The sequence below is a fragment of the Stegodyphus dumicola genome, chromosome 3 (genome assembly GCF_044657685.1).
Source record: "Stegodyphus dumicola isolate Sdum_Otavi_A_Nest chromosome 3, ASM4465768v1".
NCBI classification, from domain to species: Eukaryota; Metazoa; Arthropoda; class Arachnida; order Araneae; family Eresidae; genus Stegodyphus; species Stegodyphus dumicola.
Window position 1 is genome coordinate 46880197 of NC_140770.1, and position 23734 is coordinate 46903930.

Sequence of the window (23734 nt, forward strand, 5' to 3'; positions counted from 1 at the left end):
CAAAGAGTCACTTAGTTTTTCAATGTGTTTACTGAATTTGTCAGGGTTAGATTGCATGAACTCTTTTGTCTGCTCGATTAGAGATAAAAACCTTGATAGAACTTTACTTCTGCTGAGCCATCTGACTTCTGCACGCAAGATGAGGTCGACTGTTTTATCTCCGGAGTCTTCCAGCAGTGCTTTAAAAAGCCGGTGTTGCGAAGGAGACCCACGAATAGAATTGATAATTGACGTGGCAACATTCATGACATGTTCAAATGGAAGTATCTTTGCGCACAACGCTTCTTGACGAATGATGCAGTGATAAGACATGAAGTTTAGAAAACACTCGTCTCTTTAACAGAAAAGTCGTTAAATACCATTCTTATCATAACAGCTAACTGCGACGAGTCGGAAATATCAGTGGACTCATCAAATTGGAGAGAAAACATTAACATGTTTCCAAGTCTGTCTTCAGTTGAGATTGCATGTCATCAGCAATTGCTTCTATTCTCCTTAAAACAGTGCAGTCCGATAGTTGAAGGTCCTGAATCGCATTGATTATTTCACGCTTGTTAGAGAATACGTCAAAGAGGCTTTCGGCACCTGCAAGAAATGCTTTCTTCAGCAACTCACCATCTTGAAATGTTTTTTCTTCTTCTCCAGCAAGTGAGCAATTTTAAACGGAGCCGTTGTTGCATTTTTGGACTTTGAAACTGACTTAACAAACACTGATTGCTGCGCTGAAAGCTTCAATTTCAGCTCACATGCTTTCTCCTTCCTAACTTCCGAACCCTATGGGTAGTTCGTTCCATGATTTGTCTGAAAGTGACATTCCACATTATATTTCTTGGCCAATGCTACAGAAGCACCGCACAGCAAACACATGCACTTCCCTTTCACAAAACCAATACATTTCTTCCCAGGTGAAATTGTAATTGTATATCTTCTGCCTTTTGCTGGCCACACTCATTGTGCTGCAGTGGTAAAAAAAAAAAAAAAAAAAAAAAAAAAAAAAAAAAAAAAAAAAATTGCTAAGCCCCGACAATGAGAATGCTGAACAAGACTGGGTGCACCACTAACACTGTCACTGCCAAAAGCTCAAAGAAGACTGGCGAATAAGTTGGTGAGTCAAAAGTAGCCCTTTGCACCTTGTTAAATCCTTAATGTAATTGTGTCATATAGTCGAGTCAAGGGTCGACTCTGACCTGCAGTTCCCTCCACTTTTGTCACTCTTTGTGAGGCCTTTTTGGTGTGGTGAGCCTTATAATATCATGCCCCCAATCTTAAAATTTTATCGTCCTATTAACCCGCGAGCACGCGCGTCGGGCCTGTCAGAACCCGTCGTTACTACAGAAATTACTCCTTTCGATGAAATAGTTCGAGCTTCTCAGTAGCTGCGTTCAAGGTCATGTACGTGTCATTCACAGGCATTTCCGGAATTTGGTATTTTTTAGAAATTGGGTAGCCGGGCTTCCCAGGCCGGAGGCACGCGTTCGCATTGTCATTTTAAACCAGACAGAGGCGATAAGAAATATCAAGTTAAGACACGCCATCACCCTCTATGTTTTCGAAACCCAAGACAAGGCAACCAAGTTTCTAACCTATTCAACCGTCGAACCCCTTCTACATGCAATCCCAAGAAACACTGTTGCAGCAAAAACCTGCAACCGAAGCTTAGCGGGCACTATGCAAGGTCACCTTGAGCACGGGGTTGAGTACCCAGCCTTAAGATATCTACAGCAAATCTAAAATGAAATTTCAGGACACAATGAACTGATATTAGTGATAGTTTTTTTTTTTTTTTTTCTTTTTCTTTTTCTTTTTTTTTTTTTAAACCGCAATGGCGGGCACTTGCCTATTACGGCATTGGCCATTACTAAGGCCAGAAGTAGTTATTGTGGAGGCACCTTATAGGCTGCCAGCCTTACCTCCTATAAGGGGACAGACAACCACGCCTTCTCCGGGATTAGAAACCAGGCCCTTCGGTATCGCAGTCAGGCTTCCCTGACCACAGTACCGTCTGGGCGGCTCAATGAAAGTTCAAAAGCGAGAAAGAATGCGTACTAATGAGATGCATTAGGATTTTAAATAGAAATGTAATTTCTAATCGAGTCTGAAATTATTGCTTATATATCAAGCTATGCTTACGTGTAAATGCTGCTGATTGTTCAAAATTTTTAGAAAGAATAATTGGAATGACATTAGTTGACAAATTGTATTCGTATTGAAAATTAGCTTAATAAGAACCTTAATTTTGTACATAACATGCTTCGTTTTGTGCAAAATACTTAGCGAAAATGACTAGATTTTTGACATTGCGTGCAATAATGCGTACTAGTTTGCTAAATTCCTATATATAGAGACTTCAAGATTCTAAAGTTAAAAGTAAATTGGAGTCAAAGCAAGATTATTTCTCAACAATAGTAATACGTGCATAAGAGGTTAACACAAAATCCAAACATATCAAAATTAAAATAAAAATTCATAGTAGTACAAACTCTAAAATTAAAAATGAAAATGCAAAATGGAAAAAACGCAAGATAATAAAAATATAAAAATAATAATTAATCTCTTTTTATTGAAACTCCAATTCAGAACTCATCAGGGGAAAATAAATTAAAGCTTCGCAAAAGTCACTTAGTATGTTTCGAAAACGTGTTTCGTTCTCCTGGTTCATTTGAGATCAAAAACCGAAAAAGAATCTATTAACGTTTCTTTTAAGACACTAAAACTCATATAAAAGCGGAAACTCGGATCTCAAATACGCCAGGATTTTCCCTATTTGAGAAATAGATTTTCCCTATATCCCGTCTCCTATCCCCCCCATACACCACAAAAAATTACTCTACAATTCATCTCAGACAAAGAAGTAATGTTTAAGAATCTCAAATACTATAGTCATCACCAACAGCCGAAGCTTTAAAACCCCTGAATGTTGGTAGTTCGACCCAAGATTAAGCCCAGATAAATGGGCTAGCCGCATGATTGGTTTTCGTGCTTTTTGTCATGTGTATCATGGATACAAGCTAGACTTCCTTAGAAAATTTTTCTCCAAGAAGGCATCCCTTTCCTTAGGTAGATAGCCCTGGTAAACGTTGCCATATTCAAACAGGCAAATTAAGTGTCAAGGTAATATATAATTGTTTTCTTACAGTAATTTAGAAATGCACCAATGAAAACGTTGAATACGCTTTAAAATGCGTCTTAATCTTTCCAGGATCGTATAGAGTAAGATACTGGGAGACATGGGAAATAATGTCAAATATTAGTAAGCATATTACCGAATATCAGAACGAGAAATCTCTTGAATGAAATTATTATTGAACATTTTAATATGAAATAATGATTTTAAAGAACATTAAGAAATAAACTTCTCAGTTACAATAACAGTAGTTCATTGTGAGGAGAAAGTTAATTATGCATTGTGTTCTTAAAAGTGCTAGAAAAATTAAAACGCTTTGATTTGAATATTTGCCATCCAATTTATTAAAATGAACGACTGATAATTTTGTGAAATATTAGGTTTACATTTTATGCTAAAGTGCAACATAAAACTCAAATAATTTTAGGAAAATTCCGAAAACGACTCCATACACGCAGAAATAATTACTTATATATTTTATGTATAGAGTAATTTTTGAAGATTTAAAGTTATCGCTTTAAATATTAATCAGATTCTTTTCAGTTTAGAACTAAATTGCTTTCTCATCGTACTTTCAAAAGTTGTTTTGTAGCAAAATTATAATTTTATAGTGGATAAGGAAAATGTCGGAACAATATATCGCAATGTAATTAAATGTAAAAATTTATTTTCACTTCTATTTTTAAAAAGTGTTTAGATAATTGTTTGAAATTAATACTAATATATTCTTCCAGATGAAACTAATATCAATGGTTACAGAATTCCACGACGAAGCATCTTGATTGTGAATTTGTATACCATCAACAATGATCCTGACATTTTTCCAGATCCAAAGCGATTTGATCCGAAAAGATTTTTAGGAGAAAATAACAAGAAATTAAAATTAGTTGGACCTTATCCCTTTGGGATAGGTGAGTAAAATGCGATAAGAAAGCATTTTTAAAAAAGAATTAGTAAGTTTGCTCTGATTAGTAAAATATTCACATATTAGCTTCTATATCTGTATGTAATATGCCAGCGTTTCCCAAACTTTTTTGACCCCGGCCCGGTACGAGGTTTTAGATTTTTCGCGACCCACCTTATATAAAAAAAATTATTTACAAAACAAATTTTATTTGTTAATAAAAATCAAAATTCAAAATATTTGTTTGTTTATTTCATACACAAAATTGCAAAATAATTATATAACAAAAACATAAGTAATTAAAGACAATCCATTATCTTCATTTAAAACTTAAAGTAAATTTTGTTTTACATATTTTGACCTTAGTGCGAAGGATGATGTTATTTTTCATCACATAGTAATTTCAAGTTAGGACTTAATGATGTTAATTTTATTCTCAAATTAGGTTCGACATCCAATCTGTTTCGATACTTATTTTTTAAGTACATCAAGGCTGAAAACGCAGTTTCACACGTATAAGTGGTGACAAAAGGCATTAAAAATTGTATCGCTTTTTCGCTTATGTTTAAATATTCCTTTTGACAGCGCAAACAAAAATTAATTGGTGGTACAGTTTCAAACACTGTTTTAAGATCGGTGTCGCATGAAATTTCAATTAAATTATCAACTTCTTGTTCACTAAGATTAAGCATTTCTTCCTTTTCAATATCGACAGAAAAAGGATTTTTAATCCACATATTATTTGAAGGAATATCCGGAAAGTAGTCTTTAAAACTATTTATTAGCTCCGAAAGATGGTCTTGAATTGAAGCTGATAATGTTTCAAGATATAAATCTTCTTCATCGTAGTTTGAATTGGTTTCGATAAATTTATGTAATGTTTCAAAAGATTTAAAATTTCCTTTTGAAAGTCGTTGTTTCCGCAGAGTCATTTTTTTAATTATTGTAGCGACATTTTCCGATACTTTGAAAGTATTTAAACCAGAGTCTTGCAAATTTAAATTCAATTCATTGAATGTAGCAAATATGTGGCCCAAATAAGTTACTTTTGTTAATCACTCGAAATCGTGGAATCTATCCTTAAATGGAAAAATAGCATCTTTTTTAGATGGTGGGTGTTCATTCAGAAATACCAAGGCTTCGTCTTTTAGCTCAAATAGACGTTTTAAAACGTTTCCTTTTGAAAGCCATCATGAATTACAATACAAAGGGAGATGTTTATGATCACTCCTCATTTACTTGCATAATTCGATAAAAAGTCTGCTATTTAATGGATGAGACTTTATGTAGTTTTCAAATTTGACGCATTCTTCCAAAGTCATGTTTAAATTTAAAGGCATTTGTTTTACCGCCAACGCTTGTTTATGGATATTGCAATGCACCCATACACAATTAATTGCTAATTCTTGAATTTGCTTAAACAAACCTTTATGACAGCTTGCCATTGCACGTGCTCTGTCGCTACTTAGCCCAACACGCTTCATCCAATCAATACCGTGACTAGTGGCAAAATCATTAGTAGCCTTAAAAATTTCATCTGAGGTCGTACTTGTCGGTAACCTTTTACAAAACAAAAAATTTCCTTGTATAGTGTCTTCATCAATATATCTGATAAAATACATTAGATATGCATTATCATTGATATCTGTGCTTTCATCTATTTGTAAGGAAAAAAAACTTGCTCTTTTTTACTTGAGCAACTAGTTCTTCTTCTATATGTTTCGCGCAATCATCAATTCTCCGTTTAACTGTATTATTTGATAATGGTATCGCCGAAAAAAAAAAAAGCATTTTTTTTTATTCCGCATAAATTATTTGAGACAATTTTCAAAGCGGGAAGTATTAATTTTTCTCCAGCACTAAGAGGATACCCAGTTTCAGCTATTAATTTGGAAATTTCAAAAAAAAAAGATGTCAAAGAGAGGTTTTTATTTGACTGGTGAGGTAAGAGTGTGTTTTTCATTTTTTTTTTTAGCAGCAATCAATTCCTTTTTCTTATCAGTAAAAAAGTTAATCGGCTTATCTGAGTACTCAGAATGGAGTGTGTTTAAATGCCGTTTCAACTTTGAGTGTTTTATACTTTCATTTGAAAGTTGCTCATTGCAAATAACACATAGCGGCAAATTATTCTGACTGCCGCCGGCAATGAACCCAAAGCGTAAATATTCGTCACAATAGTTGCGAGTGCAAGTAGCTTTACGCTTGTTATTTTTGGCGCTGTATATCTGCTTTAGGTGCTTCAGGCACAGTTTCTTCACGATCATGATGTCCAGCTTTGCTCGTGCTCGGTTGATCATCATCATTTAAATCTGTGGTTTTCTTGATTAACCATTTATCCATTTTAAAAAAGGTTGAAAGCTTTAATAAACAGAATTTGTTTATTAATGATTTATGAGAAAAAGTATTTTTATTACTTACCAATATGAAGTTGCTATTAATAATAGGTAATAATAATTATTGTCAAATAAAATAGGTAACAAAAATTCAAGCATAACCTTGTTTTGATACACGTGAGTTTACGGCGCATGTACCAGAGAAGGCATTGAATGACGAATCAAAATCAGCCAATCAGAGCATCCGAATTTAAATGGTCCGCTAGGAAACGGTGGTAAAGGCTTGCCAGCTGCAATACTTGAAAACGTTTCGAAAAATATTAAATTTAGAGCAAAATGTCATAGATTTTTTATGTTTTTACAATTTTTGCCACGAACCCAGCTGAATTTTTCTGCCACCCGGTGCCGGGTCGCAACCCATACTTTGGGAAACGCTGTAATATGCTACAGCAGTAGTGGCGGTTATGTGAATTAACACGCGCTGTGCAAAGTAAGCTAGAACTCAACCCTTATTTCGAATTTAATTCTTTAAGTAAGTAAGACATGCCAAATCAAATGAAAGAGATTGCGCAGCCCACTAGCGGGTGATTAGTTAAAAAATCTCACTTGTTATGAAAACAGAGAGAAGAAAATATTTAGTTATAAAAATCATACAGCATCATTTAATTATTATAATTAGCATTCAGATGTGCACTAATGCACAGTAGTTACCTATAATATGCCATCGAATGTAAATGAATTATGGAATGCATTACTTAATGCAAATATCGTAGCAGATATTAAAATCTTCCTCTCGTATCTGAAGATATTTCAGTTATGTGTTATAAAAATGATGCTCGTTCAAAATACTTCAAAATACAAGCTACTGAAGAGTTAATCTACATATCAGTCTTATCGTCCCAATGTTTAGACTTATAATGGCATAGGTATATTCACGACGGAAGAGAGTAGATTTGGAAATATTCGGAACTCCGAGCATCTAGACCTGTCAAGCGTAGTAGTCAAGCGCAGTACTACATTACGCATTTCCTTGAGACAGCGAACTTGGCGGAAATGTTCTCTGTCAGCTTTTAAAATTTTTGTGGTGCCAAACTTGCATTGCTTGTCTTTGAACTTAACGGCTGTCCGCAGAAATCACGTACGGTGACTGATGAGTTATCATCTCTGATACTACTTAATCACTAGTACACAAGTCATAAGGTAATTCAAAGTTAAAATCTAATATAAACTTAATAATCTTCTAATTCTAATATGAACCACGATTTTTGGATATTACAATTAAAATGAAAATAAACTTAATTTGAGACTTCTCTTCAACTTTCAGCAATAGCTGCTTACAGGTATACTAAGATTACAACGTCCTATCGATCTGATATATCTAAACATTCCCGTGTTCGAGTGACTATGAAGATTATGCTTCAAGATTTGTTTCCGTTATTCCATACTTGAATGCGTGAACTAAGACTTAAATGCATTTGGCAAATTTTGATCAAGCATAGTGTTCATCACATGCCACAGAAATATCCTTAAATATAATAGAAATTTACATATGATTTTATTGATATTAAATATATTTGTGCCAAAGTAATGTGTTTTATAATTAAATGCATATCAATGTATCAAGCATTGAAAGACATTGGTTATTCAATCATCAGCATATGTTGTTGTGTTGTTGCTTATCGTTGAAAGATCTGACATATGTCAGGTCAGCTCCAGAAGGTTGTTGACCGTCAAAACATCAATAAATCGAGCGAGGGAATCGGATGTTAAGTCCTTAGAAAGTCCGATGCAGCAAGTATGTGATCCGGTGAAGCTGGATGGTCACAGCATTTTTTACAAGCGGGGTGGATTTTTCTGCCACTATCTAAGGAAAGACATTTAAGGTGGCCTCTTGTTAGTTTAGTCAGAGCAGTCTGGGAGCCACGGTCACATTTCATTTCCAGTAGGGAATCCGGGGATGTTCCTGTGTACCATTGGCGCGTAGGTGGAACACGTCATATTATATTAAGTTTAGATCTTTCATTTGAGTAAAGTTCTTGGTAAGTGAGGAGCCAGTGACCGTTTCATTTTCACTACCCAGTTTTGTGAGTCTATCAGCGACCTCATTACCACTAATATTAACATGTGATGGGATCCACTGGAAGGGGACGTAGTGGGTGAGAGAATTTAGTTGTTGAACTTTAATTTGAGCAGAATAGATATGCTGGTTTCATCGCATGCCGACGACCAGCCATCACGATGTTGTAGTGCACTGCGGCTGTCCTATAAAATCCATAGTGCCCCAAAATCACAATCATATGCCAAGATGATATCAAGCACCACATTAATCGCAATTAACTCGCTCCTGAAGACAGAGCAAGTGTCAGGGTTGCGTTGCTTTACTGTAGTTTCAAAGTGAGGGGTCTTAATACAGATACCACTGCCAGTACGATCTTCTTTACGACTACCATCAGTATAGACCTGCATTGCATCTTTAGGAATGCAACTAATAATTTCCAGAGCCAGTTGCCTGAGAAGGTCTTCATGGTGAGTTTGCTTGTTTGCAGTGGATTTCAGATCAAAATGGAAGAAAACTCTCGGTAGTCCTACTGAGAGATCAATAAAGGATCTTAGAGATAGAAGTACAACCTCCCGAGAGATCAGGTTCTGAGTTTCTGCCAAGCTAAAATGGGTGTATTTTTTGAGTCTTTGATTATTGTGCCAAGTATGGAGATACAACGAAGTACGATGTTGAGGGCCGTAGCTGTATATTTTATTGAAATACTTAACTAAATTGGCTCTTCTTCTAATATGCAGTGGCTGTAAGTTGGTCTCGAACAAGGCTGTACCAGAAGGGCAGATATTTCTGAGTCCAAGAATAATTAGAGCGGCACTCAGTTCTACACATTCTAATTTCTGAAGATTGGTTTCAGACGCGTAGGGAATAAATTGGGTAGCCATATTCTAGAATAGGTCTTATTAGCGCAATATATGTGGTTCTAAGAGTGTTTGATTCCGCTCCCCAATCTCTGCCAGCTACATATTGAAGGATGTTTAGGCGCTTACGGACGTTCGAAATCAAATAGTCTATATGTCTGTTGCTATTAAATTCAGGATCAAGGATTAATCCTAGGTATTTGGGATGTTTTTCATACGTGAGCTTCGAAATACAACTTTGGTTTCTAGTTATACAGGTGTTTATTAGTAGTAAAAAAGGTCACTATTGATTTAGATTGCTGGATTGAAAGTCAATTTATGTTCTGTTGCAAACTCAGAGAATGCTATCAAATTGGTGTTAAGGATCGTTTCGATGTTACTCGCATCTGCGCTTAAATACCAAAGAACAATATCGTCAGCAAAGATAGCAATATCGACAAATTTGGGTTTCCTTTTCTTTACACCGGCCAAAAAGACGGAGAATAGAGTAGCGCCGACTGTCACGTATACGTGCCAGCAACGAACACACTTATCTACCCACCGACACGCAGGTGCCCATCCCATGCCCATCCCATAAGTGGCTGCACAACCTAACTGCTTTAAATACGTGTATTTAAATGTAAATGTCGCATCGGATGTACTGAACAGTCAAAGGACAATATCTTAGAATATGTATGCAAAAGCATATGTACAGTACAGTCTGCGCATACCGCAGTGACATAGCAAGATGCTCCTATGAACAGTAGAAATGTATACTCACATGCCCCGCCATGTCAGACATCCTAACCTCATTTGCATAACTGCCAGAGCAATTATATTGCTCAATATGTATCAAAATCTAATGTCACGTTGGACATAATAAAAACACTGCTGAATCCGAACGCTGCACAAACTGTAAATGTAATACCACGTAACGCAGGTGTAACGTCATTTCTGAATAGTAATGTAAAGTCATATGCAATGTTGTATTGAATTACGTAACATAATATAGAAAATACTTACAGTACCGCATTATATACAAACACTGTCATAAATAAGCATCTATGTGCCTGTACAAAAATCTCACAGGTACAGCAGGACCTCTGCCTTGAGCACCTATAATGTCTATATATCAGGTCTGCCTGTACGCCATCCTGAAGTTCAATCACATAAAAGCAAGAGCAAATATATGCAATGTTGCTCCTGACAATGTGTCTACAGAGTTGAATCTGCATAATGTAATTCGTAAACGTAATGTCAATAATGGTAATGTAATACCACTATTATCTCATACCTCATATATAATGTCAATGCCGTATCGCATAGTGTCTATATAAGACATGCAATGTCATAATTATGTAAATATGTATATGCACAGCACTATTTATACGTGCACTGAAGTAATTTAGTTGCAACCGCCTTCTGCACACATGTAGTGCATATGTACTAGCCCTGCATGAAAGCTCTCCCAAGTTCATTTGCGTAATTACAGGAATAATTATTATGTTCTATATGTACCTATATGCAATCTCTAGCCAACTTTAGATAAGGGTGGACGTGGTGCTGCACTGATTAATCTTTACGGCAAAGGGACAGTGCCCACGTCCACCGTCACTTATCACTTATCACCGACACGCAGGCGTGCCAGAGCATTGTTGCATTCTCTACCGACTGTCACGTATTTGTGCCAGTACCTTGGAACGTTTTTCAAACTATAATTTCTGCCACAAGATGGCCCTGTATGCCCATATGGATTCAGATACATGTACATTAGACTTTCTACTCGAAATGAGAGAAGCATGACTCACATACACGTGTTTTTGATTATATAAACAAACGGGGAACTAAATGTTTCCGAATGGCGTGATTTATGACGTCTCTTTAAATCGCACTTTATTCGCACGTGGTAGTTGTTTATTGTAAGTGGAAGTTTTATATGCGCTAAAGCGTTGAGTATTTCGGTTTACAGTTCAGTTTTTAGAAAATAATTAGATCTTGTTAGACATGAATTCTTTCTGTTTTTACCGTTTCAATGTCGAAGCGTCGAAAATGTTTAACACAGCATGAAATAGCAGAAATGATGCAAAATATTTCAGATATTGATTCTGAAATTATGATATTCTGATATTGATTCTGAAAGATTAACTGAAAGACATTTTCCAAAACTTTGTTCAGAAGAGACTGATAAGAAAATGAGACGACGATGCTTCGTTTGTTCACATTCCCGGAAAAATCCTCCAAAACGGCAAATGAGTTATTACGAGTTCAAGGAATGTAACGTAGGACAGTGTGTAGATCCCCGTTTTCAAATTTTTCATACGAAAAGAGAATTTTAAGTAATATATTTAGTTTTCAGATGTATAATGTTAAAAGTCATAAAATGGTGAGTAATTAAAATAAAATGTGTAAAATATGCATTTAAACAAGAAATAAGGTAATTAAAGTATATATATAAAAATATCTATAAAGCATAGGCCGTTTAAATACTCTATAGAGCATTATTAAACAATGCGTTGATACTTCGGAAATTTCATGGATTTAGGCTTAGTAGCAAAAAAGCCCCCGGCCCTGGAGAGACGCTCGCGGAAGACACTGCCGGCCTCCGCGATAAGCGCGCATTTTCGCTACCCGGCTCGAAGGGGTTAAGACTGATCCCTGAGGAACGCCCTGTCCCAATCTAAAAGGATCCGAGTAAGTCTTATTAAATTTAACTCTAATGGATCTCTAGTGCAGAAAAACAGCTATCCAAACCAAGGCAGAACTCTAAATGTTGAAAGTGTCGTTGATTTTAAAAATAAGTTTGTCTTTCCAGGCAGTATCAAAGGCCTTACATAAGTCCAGTAAGAATGCCACGGAATGTCAGGTTTTGGGCGTCCCTGATCTTTTGGCAAAAATAAAGCATTTGATCCGTGGTATTATACCCTTTTCTAAAACCATATTGTTCAGGTGGTAACAGATGATTGAGATCCATAAAGCAATGAAGTCTTGCAAGAATCATTTTTTCCATTAGTTTACAAGTCACACTGGTAAGTGCTATAGGTGTATAACTCTGAAGAGAGCTTGCTTCTTTGCCTTGTTTCCTGATAGGAATAACGGTGATCAACGGATGTAAAACCATCATAGCCTTACTACCAGCTAATTTTATTCTCCTCAGAAGATTACGAAATTCTTCGTCTTATCTACTGTTAACAGCTCTCATTACTGGCAATAGTTTATATGTTTGGACTAATCCAGAGATTCTGTCTTTCATGGGATACGCCTATGTCACTCCAAACCTACGAACATATATGACAAGCCTAGTACGTTGATTAGCATTTCAGTATCTATGGCAAATTTTTAATAGCATCTTATTAATTACTAATGATTAAACTGTTATCAGAAAATAGAAAATTTTTCTGAAATCATATTTTTAATAAAATAATGAATTAGCAATCGATTTTGTATTCGTTGAAGGAAAACTGGTAACTGGTGTTCCTTCGTACATTTCAAAATGCCGGTACAAATAAACTGATTTTTACAATCAACATGATAGTCAGTAAATTGAATGATATTTTCAAAATTTTATTATAAGCTTGTTGTTGAATGATTATGACAAACCGGTTATCTAAAAGTCTTCAAAGCATATTTAATTTTGTCTCGGATAGGTTATGATGCTCGGTACATTACGTGTGTGGTATTTATTGTCTATGTTTGACATTTCAACTTGTAATGACTTTATCAAAAAATAATTTGATTCTAGTCGAGGAATATCTGTATTGAAAATCTGTTCCTTCAATGATAAAATTATCGAAGTGCCTATTCATCGGACAAATAAGGTTACTGATTATTCTTACTTTAACAAAATAAATCAATGGATCTATTAAAATCCGTATGTTTTTGGACTTTAACGTGAATATTCTACTCAGCATCTGTTTCAACACAGTTTTGTCCAAAATGTACACTGAAGTGACAAAAGTCATGGGATACCTCCTAATATTTTGTCGGTCCTCCTTTTGCCCGGCGAAGTGCAGCAATTCGACGTGGCATGGACTCAACAAGTCGTTGGAAGTCTCCTGCAGGAATATTGAGCCATGCTGCCTCTATAGACGTCCATAATTGTGAAAGTGTTGACGGTGCAGGGTTTTGGGCACGAACTGACCTCTCGATGATGTCCCATAAATGTTCGATAGGATTCATGTCGGGCGATCTAGGTAGCCAGATCATTCGCTGGAATTGTCCAGAATGTTCTTCTGACAAATCGCGAACAATTGTGGCCCGGTGACATGGCGCATTGTCATCCATAAAAATCCCATCGTTGTTTGAGTACGTGAAGTCCATGAATGGCTGCAAGTGATCTCCAAGTAGCTGAAGGTATCCATTTCCAGTCAATGATCGGTTCAGTTGCACCAGAGGACCGAGTCCATGCCATGTAAAAACAGCCCAGACCATTATGGAACCACCACCAGCTTGAACAGTGTCTTGATGACAACTTAGGTCCATGGCTTCGTGGGGTCTGCGCCACACTCGAACCCTACCATCAGCTCTTACCAACTGAAATCGTGACTCATCTGACCAAGCCACGGTTTTCCATTCGTTTAGGGACCAACCGATATGCTCACGAGCCCACGAGAGTCGCTGCAGGCGATGTAGTGCTGTCAGTAAAGGCACTCGAGTCGGTCTTCTGCTGGCATAGCCCAAGGAAGACAAATTTCGCCGCACTGTTCTATCGGACACGTCCCTCGTACGTCCGACATTGATTTCTGCGGTTATTTGACGTAGTGTTGCTTGTCTGTGAACACTGACAACTCTAAGCAGACGTAACTAATCTCGGTCATTAAGTGCAGGTGGTCGGCCACTGCGCTGTCCATGGTGGGATGTTATGCCTGAAATTAGATACTCTCGGCACACTCTTGACACTGTGGATCTCGGAATGTTGAATTCCCTAACGATATCCGAAATGGAATGACCCATGCGTCTAGCTCCAACTACCATTCCGCGTTCAAAGTCTGTTAATTCTCGTCATGTGGCCATAATCACGTCAAAGCTTCTTCACATGAATAACTTGAACACAAATGAAAGCCCTGCCAAAGCACTTCGCATTTATACATTTTCTACGCGATACTACTGCCATCTGTATATTTGCATATTGCTATCCCATGACTTTTGTCACTTCAGTGTATATCTTTCTATTTCAGTGAAGTTGACGAGCCCTTCCGAAATTTTTTAGAAGTAGAACATACAGAATCTGCCGCTTTGCTATTCATCTTTCTTCTCAGTTGATTTAAAAATGTTTTATATTCAGGGAATAGTGTCGTTTCCCTTTCGTAAAAATCTGATATTGTTACTGCTACCTCTCATATTGTATCGGAAGTATGCTTCTTTCTGCAAATAGTTTTTGGAAATCTGTACTGATAATTTGCCAGCTTCATTAGGAAAAGCACATTATGCAAGTGCTCTTTGACCTTGCATTGAGTTTGTCCCTGATGGATTCATGTAATCTGAAAACATTAGAATGCGCTAACCATTTCAGACTTTCAACATATTTGGTAGAACTTTAATATAAACTTTTAACTTTTTATTTCAGGCAAACGATCTTGCATTGGAGAATCTCTTGCCCAGATGGAGGTATTTCTTATCATTGCATCTTTGCTTCAAAATTTCACTTTACTACCAGGAGATGGCAATGGAACACTAAGAGCTATTCCAAGGAATTAATCATTGAGAGGTTTTATATAATACGAACAAGGAAAATCTGAATGGATTATCAAAAACGTTTCTGTAACAATGAATACTTCACCTAAATAAATAATACTCTGGAAACAAATTTTCATAAGTTATGAATGTCTTTTATGCAATAAAATTTACATTTCATTTGGGTTATATAATCTAATTATATGCTGTTTTTTTCGCCTAGAACAATGTAAATATTTGCGTCTTTTAAATGAATTTCATATATATAAATATTTATATCATATTTTGTGCTTATGAATGAGTTTGAAGATTTAAATGCTGAGTTTGTAAAGTAACTATTACAAAAAATTCCATTTAATAGAATTTTAGTTAAAAAATTATTTTATTTGAGAGAGTTTTAAAGTTAGGATAAATAATATCCACAATAATAATAATAATACCAAAATTTAAAAAAATTTTCTTTTTCTGTGTGCGTGTTATGCTATTCTAGACCTAGAATTACGAACTTTAGCACAAATATTATAAAGGTGGTGAAGGTGTGTATCATGAAATTCGATTTAATATAATTTTCCCTCCCGGGGCTTGACGTAGAGATTCAGCGAAGCTACTGCCTCAGTCTCGGCTACGGGGGCTATACAGATTATGAACCTATGGTTCTGGAGGCCCCAGAAAGATCATTCATTGGTCGACCCCAGGGTCTGGCAGTCCTAGAGCTTAGGGATCAAGGATCAAGGATCAAGGAAGTTCGTGTTACGGAGTTCTTAGGCATAAACGCCTTTACCTCCACATCTCTGAAGAATAAAATGTCATCATCAAAAGAGGGAATATTCTAATAAGGTAAAAATTTTTGTTAAGCCGAAAAAAGCTTTTAAGAATAAGTGCCTTCACACTGAAAACAAATAAAAAACTCAGAAGGTCTAATTTTGCGCCAAAATAAGAGCCAGAATAAATTTGATAGGGGCAGTCATCTTAAACAAAATTTTTGCTAAAGACTAGAAAATAAAAGCAGGTGTTTCCTTGATACTTGATCTTTCTTTGCGAACGTCAACTTCGCGGAGGGGAAAGGACGGGGGGAACGCTCTTACGCGTCGAAAAAAATTGCTGTGTCAGTTGGTCAGCTGACGGAGGGAGCAGTTTCGTTTCCGCCCGCTATTCAGTGCGGTCTTTAAGGCCAAATGATTGACACCTCTTAAGGGGTGCTAAAAGCAAGTAAAAGCCCTTTTAGAACTGAAAGAGCTATTTTGAAGTAGAGAAATAGTCAATTGACTTTAGATTTAAAAAGTTAGGTTCAGTCGCCTGCGACTGTAAAGCTTCTTCTTAAAGAAGCAGGAGGGGTTCCTCTGGTCAATGACTTAAGCATTCAAGACTCGAGAGGCGGGAAGGGGAAGGAACGAGAAGTAATTATTCACATGCATGTCAGTGTGAGCATACCTTGCCCGTTTAAATGGGTTTGCAGCATAGTCCGGGTTGAGAACCGATCTCGGTCTCTTCCTAGATGAGGCGACTGCAGGATCATATACAGGTAGCATATGCAGCACAGGATTTGCAACATGTTGAATATTTTTGAAAAAGTTTTCCGAAAGTCGCTGTATAAAGCGATTAATGGGCATAATTTTGAGATCGTTATGAATCTTTTCGTTCCTTATATACCACGGAGCTTTGAGTATTTGCCGAAGCAATTTAGATTGAAAAGTTTGGACATGTTTTCTGTTAGTCAGTGCTGATGGGCCCCAAATGGGGCATGCATAGGTCAGAACAGGCCTTATGATAGACTTGTAGAGCAAAATCTTGTTGTCAATTGACAGGTCGCTATTTAAAGCGAAGAAGGGACGCAGATTGGATTTGACAGCCGTCGCATTCGCAATGACTTTTTGAATGTAAGGTTGCCAAGTTAATTTTGAATCAAGTAATACACCAAGATATTTATATGAAGAAACCCAGGGAATAGGTTCACCGAAGAGAATTAAGTTATCTAAACGGGGGATATTTCTTCGGATGAACAGAGTAGCAGCACATTTTGCGACATTGATTTTGATTTTATACAAACCGAGCCAGAGTTCTAAGGCTGAAAGGTAACTCTGTAGTGTAGAGATTACCGTGAAGGTGTTGGAATGTTGTGCGATGATGGCTGTATCGTCCGCATATAAAGCAAGATCGATACTAGGGGCCTTAGGAATGTCATTTACGTAGAGGTTGAAAACTGAAGGCGCGACGAGACTGCCCTGTGGACAGCCGGCATAGATTGGGCGGGGAGTGGAGAATTCGTGGTTAACTCGCACACGGAAACTTCGTCCGGTCAAGTACGAGTTAATAATTTTAATGAAATGAGCCGAGAAACCAAGCCGCATGAGCTTGTAGATAAGTCCGTCATGCCAAACCCTATCAAAGGCTTTGGCTACGTCAAGATAGACGATACCAGTTTTCTCTCGCTTGCGAAAGCCTTCATGAATGAATTCCACTACACGTAATAACTGGTGTACAGTGGAGTGTTTAGGTCGGAAGCCGAATTGTTCCGGGATGATCAAATTTTGATCTCGACAGAATTCATTCAGGCGATTAAGCAAGACATACTCGTAGATTTTTGAGAGAGACGAGAGCAGACTAATTGGTCTGTAATTGACGGGTAAGTTTAAATTTTGTCCCGGTTTTGGAATGGGCACGACAGCTGCAGTTTTCCAACAGTCGGGAAAATAGCTTCTCCTGAGCATTAAATTAATAAGGACCGTAATCCAGACAATAAACATTACGGGGAAGTTTTTGATCATGCGATTCGAAATTGAATCTATGCCGGGGGCCTTGTCAGGTTTAATTTTATCAATGTAAACCATGACTTCAGTTGGATCAGTTGGCCTGAGGTCAGGCGTGAAAGGTTGTGATAGAAAGTCTTCAACCCGTGAATGTATGCGCCCCTGTGTAACCGGGCGGTTACAGTAGGAGTCGTTGTTTGGTGTGAATTGAGAGCAAGGCTGTCAGCAATAGCTTCGGCCTTTTCTGAGTCTGTGTAGGCCATCTGTGCGCCATCGGCCGTTTCAAGGGGCGGAATGAGCTTGTAATGTTTGCGTAATCGGGCGGCTGCACGCCAAATCGATTTGTTTTCAGTCGTTAGGGACTCAATATAATTTTTCCACTCCGCTTGTTTTAATAAGCGGGTTTCAGTCCTTATCTCGTTTTGTATCTTGCGAAATTGGACGCGGATACTGGGATCGCGCGACCTTTGCCAGATTCTTCGCAAGTAGTTCCGCTGCTTAATTTTGAATTTAGTCTCAGGTGGGAGTCTAGCACCAGGGTGCTGAACAGGTTTTGAAGCCGCAGCTCTCGCTTCTTTAAGTAAAGACTCCAGATTTTTAATCTGCCTGTCAAAGTCCGCATTGCTGGAAATTTGTATGGGAGGGAGTGCAGTGTTTTCCAAAATAAATCGAAAATCGTCCCAATTTGTTGAGACTCGCTCCTGTAATTTTGAGTAACGATTTTGAACATCTAAGGTTATCAAAATAGGATAGTGATCAGAGTCTAAGTCTTGTATCACTTCAATTTCATGCCTAAAGAAAATATTATAGAAAGCAGCCAGATCGAGTACTGCAGGGGACCCTCTTACAGGGTAGTAAGTCGGGAGGGTAGGAGCTATGATCTGTACATGGTTACTCTGGCACCATGAATTTAGACTAATGCCATACCTGTTCCTGTTAGGGCAAAACCATGCGGTATGACGTGAATTTAGATCGCCAGCAATGATCAGGTGATTTGAAATATTCAAAAGTTTGTCAAAATCACTGACAGGGAAAGAAGGCCTTCCACGTGCAGTTGATTGTGGAGGTAAGTAAGCTGAAACAATTGTGAGTGGGGGAGAATTTTGAAGGAAAATTTGGATAATAGTCGCTTCCAAAGTATTTAAATCAGGGGACGGTATTATGTGATGTTTGATCGAATGTTTCACATAAATACAAGTGCCACCACTCGGATTTCTGCCTTGTGACACCCTGTCCGTCGAGTAAATGTCATAATTCCCAATTTTGGGAGTATTCCCTGAGTTTAGATGAGTCTCTTGGACTAAAAACACGTCAAGATCGTGTTCTACCACAAAGTCTCTTACTTCATGGATCTTGTTTTGAAGTCCATTGGCATTCCAGGAGCCAATGGTTAGTTCAGAGTTGGTAAATGAACTTTTTCTGACACAATTGAATATTAGGCCGTTTAAAAAGATTCCTGGCTGAAAAACAGAAGACATGGGTCTAATGAAGGTCGAAATTAATTTGAAAGCTCGATATAGCTTTCATATAAGTAAAAGGCCCTCATCAGAGCGTCTGCCTGCCTAAGCTTTGGCATAGCTCTTTTGAAGGCTTGGAGCAGAATATGCTTGTCTACCGTAGGGTCACGGGAGATTTCAATCAAGCATTTTAGTGTGGATGCGAAGACATCTTCGGAATCATTTGCACACTCTGCTGAGGTTAATACTGCTGGGGCTACAGGTTTTTCTGCGGCCGGCAGTCTTGGATTCTGAGCTCTGAATCCGTGCCCGGTGGCGTTCTTCACCGCCGTTGCATACGACGGTGAGTTGACGTCGTTAGGGGGAGCAGGCATGGGACGTGCTTTAGTAGCTTGTGCTTTGGGCTTAGAAGAACCTTGAGGGGGGCTGTCTGAGCAGCTTCCCTATTTTTAAGCGTGGTTTTCTTTCCACGAGACCGCTTATTAGCTGGGTGTCGAGGACAAGATTTATATGAGGCTGGATGACTTCCACCACAGTTGCAGCAAGTTGCAGGTACATCAAGCCCCTTGGTGCACTCACGTGCCCAGTGGGGTCCAGAGCATCTCACACAACGGATTGGCAAAGTGCAGAGTTGCGAAGAATGGAAAAATCCCTGGCACCTAAAGCATTGAGTAGGGCCCTTTCGGCCGCGATAACGCTCAATGCTGACCTCTGTGCCCCACATGTCAGTGACGGCAAACAGTTGGTCGAGGAAAGGGTGTGGGATGACTTGTACATAAACAAGTGGCATAGGATGTCTGGAGCCTGGCTGGTAAAGCCGAACGCAGCGATGCACTTTAAATCCCAGTGACTCGATTTCCTCTTTGACGTCCTCGACATCAGTTTCCACAGGGAGGCCTCTGACTACAATTTTGACTGGCCGGTCCTGTTTAAGATCAAAAGTTTTGAATTGGATGCCGGCTTGCTTCATCCAACGTGTGACCTCCCTGAACTCCAGTTCAGTCTGTACAGAAATTTTTAAATATGGTCCAGTGAGAGTACTCTTAAGGTTTGGGGCAATTTCTCTTAAGAAAGACACCTGGGTCTTCCAGTTCTTGCTACTCCTCATATGAATAGCCGGGATTTGATTTTGAGGCTGTGGTGGAGGGGGGGAACGCTCCGTGCCTGCTCGGAACTGGTTTCTCCCTCGGGGGTTTGCTCCTTGACGGGGTCACCGCCGTTGATGAGCCATTCTTTAATAGCTTCATACTTATTTTTACTGTTTCTTCTAGTAATATTAGTACTAGCTAAGTAAGAATTTGAAATAGGAGTATTTGAATTTTGAATAGTATTTTGGTTACTGTTACTATCCACAGTTAAATCAATTATGGGAGGTTTTCCCATTTTTCTGGTGGCGGGAGTAATAAACCCCTCAGAGTCCACTGTTTGCGTCTTGCGCTTACGGGCAGAAACAGGTTTTCCTCGGATCTCGTGGGTCGTTTTCGCCTCCGTTTGGAGAGGGAGAGGATTTTCAACGGCTGTAGCGGCCATTTTGGCTAACCGCTCAGTCTCGATGATTTTCAGAAATTCATCTCTGGTCGGAGGCAAGTGAAAGATAGGAACTTCTAACACGTTCGCTATCTCGTTGATCTTATGAAAAAGTACTTTACCAGCATTGTCAAGCTGATTGTAGCTGGCAGTATCCACAGGAGTCGGTGTTCGTCTCATGAAGTTTTTCTGCTTCTGAATTGATTCGAACTGATGTTTGAGTTCGTAAAACTGACTGACAAGTCTTCCCCGTTCATCATCCGGTGCAGGGGTGATTTGCTCTGGTTGCGAATTGCACACTGTAGTACACAATTGCACAGGCGAAGTATCCAATTTGGTATTTTGCACATTTTGCTGTGAAGAATCACAAAATTCCATAGTTGAAGGCTGTGTCGGCGGGAGCTCGCAAAGCGAGCGACCGTCCTCGTCCGCGTCCATACTCGGAATCTAGAGCTTAGGGCTCTAGTAGCCCGGAGGTAGCGTCCCGGGTCGTCACCATCGAGATAGATAAGGCCTGCGCGCTGAGTTACTACGTCACTGCTAGGGGACCGGTCTTCGCGCAGTTTAGCTTCCTTGCTAAACACCCATTTTTCTAAACCTATTCTATGAAATTGGTATCTAATACTATAAAATCAGTCTAAAACAAAATTACAAGCGGCAATATAATGTTTTATAAAGCTTATACGAATATGAAATATTTTCATTTTCTTTTGTTAGTATTTATTTTCAAAACAAAATTATTTGAGAATGGTGTGGTGCTTTTAAAAGCAAATCATTTCTTTGAAGAAAAATTGGTTTTAAAATTTAAGTAGCTAAAATTTTTACTTTGATTTTTCTGCACTGTCTTTGTGTCTCTCGTTGATTCTCATCACCGCATCAAATTTTTTTGTTTCACCCACTACTTTAACAAAATGTTTGCCAGTGGGAACACATGTTATCTCTCATTCTATAATTATTGCATATTTTTTATAACTATCTTATTAATGTAGCAGGATTATAAAACATCAAACGAAAGCAAGAGACTACTTAATATTTAGACTAACATTTAAATGCCTTATATCAGTCAGAAAATTTTTCTGAATGTAATAAATTACTAAATAGTTTAGTCTTAAAATTATTTCTTACTTACATATTGTATGTTAATCTGTATTACAGTTAATGTTTTCCTCTTAATGCTACATAATTATTCGACAGAATCTGTAGTTAAATTGAGATAATGTTTATTACATAGCTCTGAAGACTATCAATATTAAAATTCCAAATAAGACAGGAAAAAAGTTTTTTAAATAAAGTTATACACAATTTTTTGAAAATATTTTTAAAATATACGAAATACTTAAAAAACTTTTAGAAACTGAAATTTCTTGCAAATATTTACATCATACCTATTTAACTATAAGCGTTACCTCTGTTCTGAAAATATTTTTTCTATTAATATCCACATGAAAAGAAAATATAAATCCTAACATCATGTTCAAAACTTTTCTGTATAATGTAAGCAATTTTTTTAACTTAACTTACATAGCTTTTGGTGGTGCCACGTACTCAAATTAAAGATTGTAATTTAAAAGATAATTAAAAAAATTGTTTTTGAAATTGCATTGAATTGAAATACAATGAAAACAAGTATGTCTACATATGAATTCAATTACTACTGCTTCTTCAATAACTGTATATTTTTAAAATTTCATTTTGCAGTTTCGCAATTTAATTACCTTAATATGAATCTTACATACATTACTTTAGAAACTTTTCTATCATTCTCAGAAAGATTTATATTGCATAACAAATTTTAAACAAACTGATTGCATGATAATAACATATATAAAAGTGAACAGAAGCTATATTAGCTAAACATATGCATTTAAGTTTCATCATGATAAAATGATATTTAATTATTTGCAAAAAACATTGATATTTAAATTTAAGAACACAGTACTCAAGAATCAAATTTACTCTGCATTTGATATTCTACATATTATGTAATGAAATAAGTGTTATGCTTTTAACCCCTTAGGACAGTTATTTCATATAAAATTAGTTTCCAATTAAAATAAATAATCATAAATTTTGCTGACAATTTTTATATTACTAGTGTTAGTAATTATTACAAGGGATGATGCTTCAGGTGTCAAAAGTAAACATAAATTCAATTCTTAAAACATAATGAATAAAAAATTACAACTTATAAAAGCCAACAAAAAGTTTGCTGAGGGTCCCTTAACCGTGACGTCACAAGCCAGTTTCGTTTCAGAGCGCAGGCCTTATCTATCTCGATGGTGACGCCCGGGTACGCTGGGTATTGTTCCTCTGCGACGGGCAGCCTGAGCAACTGGTGGGTAGCAAATTGACGACCAGTGACACTCTGTGGTCTGTGTTACACCAGGGGTGTTTGCGCCAATCCCTCCAAGGTTACAGGACAGAGGTTGCCAGGAGGTGCGCAATCGTAGTGCTTTTTATTGCAGAGGAACGAGAAATGGCCTATAGTTAATAATATTTTCTTTAAAGTGAGTTTTGGAGAAATTTCTGCTCTATCTTCGCTTAACGAAAATGCTAATAATCTAAGACCTTTAGTGTATGTACCTTCGGATAGAGTAGGGGGAAGAAGTCTTTTAAATAATGTTTGTTATTAATATATTAACACAGTCACCGATGTTTGTCATTTTTTTCCAACTTTCCATGTAAATTATTTTAAAATGCATCCGAAAAGGTAGTAGTTCTAAGACTAATATTTTCAGATTACAAATCATAATTTTCTCCTTCTTTTAAAACAAGAACTGCAAAAAGATATTAATTAGGTAATTTTTCACATTACACACACACACATATATAATAGTTTCCGTGGATGATCTGGGGATTTGAATTGAACAATTGCTTATTATAAGAGAATGGAGAAAAAGCATTTTTAGCCTTGGCTGCTGATTTGAATATATAATTCTATTTTTCTAAACAGAACAAGCTTTGATACATATAAACAAATTCACGCAGCCTCATTTATGGGGGCGAGATCAAGGCCAACTAGATATCTAGTTGGCCTTGGCGAGATGCATCGCACAATTTTATACAGCTTACATTTC

The 23734-nt window shown here is 37.3% G+C and overlaps 1 pseudogene across 1 annotated transcript in view; it reads left to right on the plus strand.

The window, feature by feature from the left end:
• Positions 1 to 15059, plus strand: part of LOC118202040 (cytochrome P450 2J6-like) — a 51986-nt pseudogene extending 36927 nt beyond the window's left edge. Inside the window, exons 5-6 of the transcript XR_015040185.1 lie at positions 3859 to 4035; positions 14820 to 15059. The product of XR_015040185.1 is annotated as a cytochrome P450 2J6-like (transcript). The remainder of the gene's footprint in view (positions 1 to 3858; positions 4036 to 14819) is intronic.
• Positions 15060 to 23734: the final 8675 nt, after the last annotated feature.